Source organism: Pinus tabuliformis, chromosome 9 (assembly GCF_031772625.1).
Source record: "Pinus tabuliformis cultivar Carrire ecotype Pingquan chromosome 9, CPIR1, whole genome shotgun sequence".
Lineage (NCBI taxonomy): Eukaryota > Viridiplantae > Streptophyta > Pinopsida > Pinales > Pinaceae > Pinus > Pinus tabuliformis.
In genome coordinates this window covers 848,170,244-848,180,276 of record NC_142307.1, presented here as the reverse complement: position 1 = coordinate 848,180,276, position 10,033 = coordinate 848,170,244, and positions in this window count along the sequence as shown.

The following is a 10,033-nucleotide window of genomic DNA, read 5'->3' as shown; positions in this document are numbered from 1 at the left end:
GACTTTGGAGGCTCAAACACTGCTTAACGCTCAACATTGTGGGCTCTCTTTAATAGTTCAAATATCAAACAAACAAGTGTTGTCTCATGGCCTGTCTTGGTAGTTTTATAGTTTCCTTTGAATTTTAATTTGACTATTCCCCCCATTTCTGAGTCATTAATGCATTCTTGGCAGCAGATCATCCCAAATCTAGTTTTGACTCCTTGTCTTAATTGCCCACCATTCACTCCTTGTTGCCTTAAATTGGACATCTTGTCATGAATAGTGACACCAATGGTCACTTCCTAGCCTACTCGGGTGGCAAGGCAACCCCTTCTGTGCGGACGTGACCTATGTGTCATACTAATCCTGTGCGCAACCTCCTTGTCGCACAGCACCCATACAGACTCTTTTATAGTCCTGCGCTTTCTTTCAACTGCTTGGAGCACTGAGACTATGCTTCCTATGGATAGTTAGGTGGTCACACCACTGGTGTGAGGCTTCAAGTCACCTTCCAACCCGGTCTATGGTCCTTCCTTAGTTACCCTCGTGCCAGTCAGGACCTTGCGTTCTTCCTTATGTGGTGTGTTTCCCTGGTTACTTTGTCTGATAAGGTGCGGTCACAATAATGGTAGCTAAGCAAGATATTCTCGGTGACAATCTTCTAATGCAGTGGTATGGCTGCCCATATCTTGTCCTGTCCTTCTATCAACAAGACATGCTTGCGCGATTTAAATTTCTAGTTTTCTGATTTCCACATCCATTAACATGCTTTTCTACTTTAGTCGTACTCAATCTTCTTCGAGTTCACAAAGCTCAAGGTTCCCTCGCCGAATGGCATCTTGAATTTGCATATGTTTTTCCTCGTGCGGATGCATAATCCCTTCGTTCTGGTCCTTGCATGCTGTCCCAATTATGGGAGTTATTATGTGAGGATTCTTGTCCAAAGATATGGACTCAACTCTGTTTGTCGTCTTTGGAATGATTCCTGCACTCAGGTTCTTGTGCATGGCCCTATAGGCCCATCAGACCGCTGGTATGTGCAGGTCCCAATTAGTTTGTCCCACCTGGTAAACCCTATTCAGGATTTTGCATACCTTCTTGAATGCTTCTACGTGGAACTTCTGTGGGTGCATCGTTTTTCCTGCTACTACGTCCTGTTCCAGTTTTCGATTCTTAGTTTGGGGTGTGTTTGTGTGGACTGCACGGTACCCGTCTGCACCCATCGATATAGGTGGGTGCACAAGCTACTTCATCCTGGCTGCCCAGCTCTTGTTCGATGCTGGGGGCTTCTAAACCATAAGTACATCCGCCTTCTACATTCGTGCCAGTTTACAATGGTGTCCTGATGTGTACTCCACCATCGCGCGGGTGTTTCGCACAGTGCCCATTCTAGCGCATCGTACCGCTGTTGTTCCGGTACTGCGCTTTCAAATTTGTTTACGAATTCATCCACCGTTGTCACTCCATCATATGTTGGCAATTCCCTAGCCTCTGTCATCACGCAACGCAGTGATCAAATCATCATGTTGCAATTTAGCTTTGTGACTTCGTGGAACTGGTTCTACCAACGCTCTACTTCTTCGTCTAAATCTAAAGTATAGGAGCTGTCGCACTCCCATGAGATTCTCCCATCTGCAGTCGAGTTCACCCAATCCTAGTCTCGCATCATTATTTGGTAAATACACTCTAGCTCATCATTGCTTTCATCGTCGCGCACTAGTTCAGTGTAGCGCACTCCTTTGGTTGGGTCTAGTGGGACTACTATGCATAGGGAATTTTTCTCGAATATCATCTTCTGCTTCTTCAGGTTGATGAATTCATTCATTTTAGTGGCCCAGTCTATTCCTAGCAATGCGGGATAGGGATTGTTGTCATTGACAATCTCTATTACTTCAAAGTTCGTCTGTGTGCTTGCGCCTTCGATATCAATTGTCACCCCTTGCAACCTCCCCATGGGCAAAATCTTTTGTTGGTTTGCCATTCGTAATTGAATAGGGGACCATTGTAATGCAGGCCTACCCATATGTTCCCATGTTTGCTTCGGTAATACATTCACGTCCGAACCCAGGTCTAGGATCACCTGATCCCTTTCATACTCACCAATCTGCGCTGTCAATCTCATTTCCCTCCCACTGCGCAATGTATGCTTCCCTAATTTCTGGACTAGGCGCGGTTCTCCTGAACCTAGGCACCTAGTGATCAGCTCCTATAGTCCCTTAGCTTCCTTTTTGTCGCGCATCAGTTTCATGCATGTCTCCAAAAAGGTAGTAAGCATAGAAGGATCCATCCCTGGATCTGGTTGATCCTTACTACCTAAAGTAGAGGCCTCCGCGAAGCTCTTCTTAGCTTCCATGAACGTCTCCTTTGCGCATTCTAAGTCAAACTCAGGTTCCTTTGTAGGAGCCTTGCGAACCCATGTATCTTCCTTGGGCTACTTCCCCTTATCCTCCCCTATGTTCGCACTGCTTCTGAGCATCAAGTTCACATTTGGGTCTTCTTCGCGCGGTTCAAACCTCATCATTTGAATACTCTGAGTCAGAGGAGGTTGGAGTACCCCTTTTTCGTGCATCTATGCGATCAACGTAGGACAATCTACTGCCTCATGATCAAACTCAGCATAGTATGAACAAGATATTTTCGTCGGGTTGGTACAATCGCGGGCGTAGTGCCTTGTTCCTTTGCAATTGTAGCAAATTAACTGTCTGCGGCCCCTTCCTAGTCTCATTCCTCCTTGTCCTCAACCTCGCCCATAAAATCCAGTGTGCACCATCCCCACAGCTAGGTCAAGGCCTTGCGTTTATGTCTGCATTCTATAGGTTGGGGTCTGATCCATCATTAACTCATAAATGCGACAGGTGCACTCATTGTGGCCTACCAACCTACAGAAATTACAAAACAACTGATATTGACTCTATGTATACTTCTGCAACAAATGACAATTATCCAAGAAAAATTACACCTTGTGATGCTTGTATTTTGGGAAAACATTGTAAACAACCTTTTCATAGTTCTTCTTTCAGATCTTCATGAAAATTATGTCTCAATACATTCAGATTTATGTGGACCTATGCCTATTGTAACTGTCGATGGAAATAAATATGTGTTAACATTTATTGATGATTACTCAAGAATGTTTGGGTGTATTTGTTGAAGGATAAGTCACAAGTGTTTGAAGTTTTTAAAACTTTTCATTGATGGTTAAAAATGAAACTCAACAGAATATAGGAATTCTCAGAACTGATAACTGTGGTGAGTATACTTCTCATGTTTTTGAACAATATTTGAAGGACAATGGAATCAAACATCAGACTACCATACCTTATAATCCACAACGGAATGGCATTGCAGAACTTATGAATATAACTTTTCTTATTATATTTAGATCTATGATGTTCTTTAAGAATGTTAAGTTGATGTTTTGGGGAGAAGCAATGATTTGTGTAGCTTATATTCGTAATCGTTGTCCTTCTTCTATCATCAATAATAAATTTCCTTATGAAATGTGGTATAATTCTCTTCGTGTTGTTCAACACTTTAGAGTCTTTGGTTCTCTATGTTATGCATTAATTCCTCAACATCAGCACAAAAAGTTGGGTGCTAGGAGTCGCAAATGTATTTTCTTGGGATATTCTGCTACTTCCAAAGCATGCAAGTTGCAGGATGAAGAAACTAAAAAATTCATTCTTTCCAGAGATGTTATTTTCCTTGAATTAGATAAAGATAATTCCACTGTTGATAGGCAACTGGCTCATTTGGAGAAGTTTGCATCTAAATATTTCTATTTTGAATCTAATAATGATGTTCCACATACTGAAGGGGGGGTTCCCATTCTGGACCAGTCTGTGGTTTTTCCATCTTTGACTCATGACAATGATGAGGATGTTACTGTTGAAGAAAATTTGGAGGATAATGTTATTTCTGCAGGGTCAGAATGTGTTCATGAAGAACCTGTACTTCAGGATGAACAACTATCACAACCACTTCAACAACCTTTATGAAGATCTACACGTGCTCAAAACATTCCAAGCAAGTATGATGGTTTTGAAACAAGAATGCCCTGTAAAGGTGATTCAGATAATGTTTCTCGTGACCATGAATTCAATCATTGTATAATTAGTGAACCTAATTGTTTTGAAGAAGCTGCGAATTGTGATGAATGGAAGGATGCAATGCAAAAGGATTATGATGCACTTATCAAGAATGGGACTTGGAGGTTAGTGGATCCTCCTACAGGTGTCAAACCCATTGGTTGCAAATGGGTGTATAAGATCAAATACAAGGCAGATGGTTTGCTTGATAAATACAAGGCAAGGCTTGTAGCAAAAGGCTACTCTCATAAGGAAGTTGTTGACTACACAGAGACATTTGCTCCTACAGCAAAATGGGGCGCAATTAGAACTTTGTTTTCTCTTGCAACTCAAAATAGTTGGAAGATACACCATATGGATGTCAAAACAACTTTTTTGAATGGTGATTTGAAGGAGGATGTTTATATGTTTTAGCCAGAAGGTTTTTATGTCAAAGGCAAAGAGAAAAAGGTATGTAAGTTAGTGAAGGTTTTGTATGGACTGAAAAAAGCATCTTGTGCATGGTATGAGAAAATAAATGACCACCTTCTCAGGTTGAAATATAAGTTATTTGATCTGGATGATGCAATTCTTTTTGTTAAGAAAACTGGAAAGTCAATTTTATATTTGGTTGTGTATGTGGATGATTTGATGATAACAAGAAACAATGATGACTATATAACATCTGTTAAAACAGAATTATTGAAAGTTTTTGACATGACAGATTTGGGTTTATTACATTTCTATTTAGGGATTGATGTTGATCAGAAACCTAAATATATTTTCATTTCTCAGAAAAAGCATATTGGACAACTATTGGACAAATTCGGGATGCAAGATTATAATCCTATCGCTACTCTTATGGAGCAGAATTTGAAACTTACTTCCACTGAACGAATTATGTTTGAAGATCCAACAAAGTACAGGCAACTTGTTGGAAGTTTGAATTTTCTAACTACTACTCGACCTGACATATATTTTGTTATAAGGATACTTTACAGGTTCATGCACAAGCCATGTGAATGTCATTGGAATGCAGCAAAGCGAGTGCTCAAGTATTTGAAATGCACTCAAACATATGGCATCAAATATTCCAAAGTTGCACATTTCCATCTCACTAGCTATTTAGATTCTGATTTTGATGGAGATAAGGAGAATGGAGTCTCTACTTCTGGTTAATTGATGAGTATTGGATGAGCAACCATCGGTTGGAGATCACGCAATAAATTTGTTCCTGCTGATTCTACCAACGAAGCCGAATATGTTGCAGCATTTCAAGCTACAAAAGAAATCATTTGGCTTCACAAAATACTTGAAGACTTGTAGGAGAAACAAAAGGCTTCAACTCCACTACTCGTCAACAACTCTTCCGCAAACCATCTAGCCAAGAATCCCAAGTTTCATGATCAAAGCAAGCATATTAACACCAAATATCACTTGATTCGACATTATGTAGAGGCCAAAGTTATTCATCTGACACATTGTCCTACTTTAGAGAAGATCGTAGACATATTTACAAAGCCACTTGGACGTGAAAAGTTTGAAAAGTTCAGAATGTTACTCGGAATGTTAGATGTCCCTTCGGATTAAGGGGGTAATGTTAACTAATCCTTCAGGATTGTTATTGTATAATATGTAATTAGTTTTACATTTTGTTTTTACAATTAATAAGTTACCGAGACACAACTGTCTTGTACCTAGATTTCACATGTATAAATAAGTAATTTTATCATTAATACAATGCTCTTTCATTGTGGAGTTTATTTGGGCTTGTAGAAAATTTATAATGTTGAATTTATTTATACATTCTAAAATGTATTTTAAATATTAAAAAATGTAATCTCATTAAAACTTTTATAATTTTTAATGTTATAATTACTATTGAGCTGAGAGGCTCATTCTACAGCCTAGTATGATTTGTAACCCTATACATCTATCGTCAAAGTTGAAATATTACTCATGTCGGCCCAAATAAAAAAAAATTAAAATTTAAAATTTAAAAAATTAATAAACTATACAAAATATTCAAATAATGTCAGTTCATTAAAATAATCTACGCGTGAAAAAATTGGATCCCTCTTGGCTCATGTTAGATCCATATTTAAAATGGATCTATGTTGGTATTATAATAATTTAACAAAATCAATTTTTTTAAAAGAATATCTTAAAAATTTTGGGCTAAGAGGCCCTCTACAACAATTATGGGAGAGATGTTGTCACAGGATGTTACATTTAAAAATAGTAAAATAGTGCTTTAAATTAACAAATTAAAATTAGTAATAACAAAAGAATTTGATGTCGACCACAATTAAAATACTTCTATTTGCACCTTAATTTACACAACTTTATATAGAGATATAAAGTAATAGAAAGTTTAAAAAAATTACCTTTTAGTATGAGGAACAGTGTAATTTATTCACTAACTTAATAGGGAAGATGAACCAAAAAAAAAATTACTTCTTACTAGGAAGAATAAATGTATTTTCTTTATTACTTAATATGGAGATGATAAGAAATAATATTATTGATATTACATGAAGTGTAATTCATTCTACATTTAATTTGCTTGTGATATTTAAAAGAAAAAAAATATTAACAAAAAATATTTTATGGTCAACCATAAGTAGAATATTTCAATGTCCATATTAAATAACATAATTTTATATCTACTTTGTATAGAGAAAAATGAAGTAATTAAATAAAAAAAATTCTTATATTTTCACATTCCATAATTAGGGAGATGTGTAATTTATTTCACTTCTAATATGGAGTTGATATATAAGATTTTAAAAATATCAATAAAAAGTCTGACATGGGTTATAAATAAAATATTTCAATATATGGGTTGAGTAAAATTTTTTTACATGATATATAGAGAGAGAGAAAGAGTCAGAGAATTATTGTTCTATTAATCGGTGCTTTCTAATTCAATATATGAGGGATATTTTTATTCTTTCAATGCTTAAAATGGATTCGATATGTAATATTTAAAAAAATATTAATAATAAAAATAATTAAATGTATGCATACAGGAAAAAATATGCGGGACATGTTTTAACATTTTAATATGGAGAACATGAATTATAAATAAAATATTTCAATTTCAACTACATATATATTATACCAGCTTAGATCCATGTTAAACTTGGTTCTACAAGAGGGATCAAATCCCTTTTCACTCTAAAAGAGGTTTGCATTTGAATAGATTTGATCCCTCTCGGGGCTTAGTAGATCCAGAGTTAAGATGAATCTTTATGATTGCGCCAAGAGTCAGCTCTACAACCCACTATCTGAGGGAATTATCACAAAAAAGAACATATATAACATTACATTAATTTATTTTTTTAAATATATCTAGGATAATTAATTAAAAACAAAAAATAATATTTAATATGTTGTAAATATATATATATATATATATATATATACAACATAACATTAATTTATTTTTTTAATGTATCTAGGATAATTAATTAAAAATAAAGAATAATATTTAATATGTTGTATATCTATATATATATATATATATATATATATATATATATATATATATATATATAGATATACAACATAAGAACATTTAATAATAATAAGAACATATATACAATAATAATATATTGATCCAAAAAAGGAAACTAAACCTAAACAAAATTCAATAAAATAAAAAGAGTATAAGGTTGGTTTAGCTATGGAGTACTTCAAAAATTCAAATTGTATAAAATGTACCCTATAATAATGAAATAAGATTATTTGTCTATAAATTATGCCTCTTCACATTGGGACAACAAACTCACCCAACTATAAAACTTACCAACACCTCATTTCTTATTCCACTTTTCTTTGATCCCTGATGGACATTACATATAAAATATTAGATTAGGTTTTGTATGCAATGTAAAAAACCATATAACATTATTTTCCAAAAGTTTAAATGATTACAGAGGTCAACTCCTATTATGTGTGAAATGTTGCATGAAATTGCAATACTTACAAAACTAACATGTTGCCTAAAATTTGAGTTGTGTGGATGTGAGGTAATTATTATCAAAGTAAAAAATAATGAGTATTTCAGAGCTATAAATTAAGTAAATTGATATCATATTAAAAATATTTTTGTGTGAGTTAAATTTTCTCAAAGTAAAAAATAATAAGTATTTCAGGTATATAAACTAGTATGGATCCATGTTAGTTCTGTATCTACCAAGCGCTGAGAGATCAAATCTCTTAAGAAGCAATAATTTGTTTTAGTGCAAAACCTAAAGAAAAGTTTGCATCTCAAGAGATTTGATCTCTTTTGATAGTTTCAAAGTTAAGATGGATCTATGTGTATAAAAACTTGTAGATTCTCAAGCTCATGTAATCTATTAAAACAAGAGACAAGAATCTACTTCTACTCTTTACAACGGAATCCCATAAACATCGAGCAAATAATAATCGATAGAGGAAGAGAATAAAAGGCACATAACACAATAAATATCCAGGTAAAGCCACATATCAAAACCCTACTATTTGTTTTGTATTAATCCGGAAAATCAAGATGAAATTACAATGCTTGTTCTCTCTAGAACAATCCCAGCACTCAGCAAATTCAATCTCCAACTCATAAGCAATCTCAAGGCCAAAGCTTAGCCAATTCACAAGCTCTCCAAGTCTCTATTCCAATGTGTAATTCCTATGAAGGATGGCTTGTATTTAAAGGGAAATAAAGCCTCTAAAAATAGTGCAATCCCTCAAGGATCAGTTCTTGATTGCACGCACTGTCAGTGCAACTCAGAAAAATCTAAAACAAATAGTACATTGTCCCAACACTCTAGTCTCAACTGGGTCTTTCTCGGAATAGACATGCATGAGTTTCTGATGGTGGAATCTTCAATTAACTGGAGTAGCACTAATTAGGTCACTAGTGTCACAACTGACTGTTTACTCACTATTAGTTCATGAAACTGATTGAAACTAATTTAACTGGGCTTAACTCAATAAACTGAATTAACTGATTACAACTCATTCATAACTCATGTTGAACTCCTATAAGTTAGGGAGAACATATACATGTCTTCTAAAAGACTTCCAATTCGAATTTCCTAAATTAATTAAGTTAATTAAACTTAATTAATTATATTCAAATTGCTATGAGAAAAGGATTCTATTTTAATTCAGAGTTTAATTCAATGACAAATTAAACTAAAATTTCTTGTTGCCATTTCTCGACATTATGTTACTTATTAAAATAGATTTATGTTGGTTATTAAAATATTAAACTTTTATATAAATATTTATATAAATTAAAAATATACCAATTTATTTTTAACGTAAAATTAAAATATTAAAGACTTTTTATAAGATGTTAAAGGTATCATATATGCAAATTAAAGGTAGGTGTATTTTTGGGCAATTTGTCTTTAGGTTAGAGGTACATAGAGATAGGGAAGTGTAACGACTATCTTGGCAAAAGGAGACGAGCTCCATAATAATGAGTTTTTGGTTCACATTGACCATTGGTAGATTTTTTTTATGTAAGTTGTAAAAGTAATATTTTCAACAATTACAAGTTTCCTACTTTGTAAGCGAGGAGGGATCAAAACCGATATTTAAATATGGATTTAACAGGGCGACCAAGTAAAGAATCTGATCATGAAAGTGAATATATGTATGCCTAAATAATGAAAATGTTTGGGTTCGTATTCCAATTTTTCAACTAAGGCAAAGATGGAAGCTAAAGAGACTATAATTTTCTACCAACAAAGATTCCATCTAGAAATCAAGGTTAAGGTTATAAGAATTGAGTAAAAATTTGGGAGAAACAAGTTAGCACATCGTTATAGGTTATGATGTCAAATTAATGGATTGGGTACTAGATATTGGATTCATTCATAGTAAGGATTTTCCACGAGCACACTAAATATAGCATTTCACAAGTGATCAAAGAGTAGGGCATTCAACAAAAATTCATCTATAACACCCATGGTGGTGCACCTATATATCTT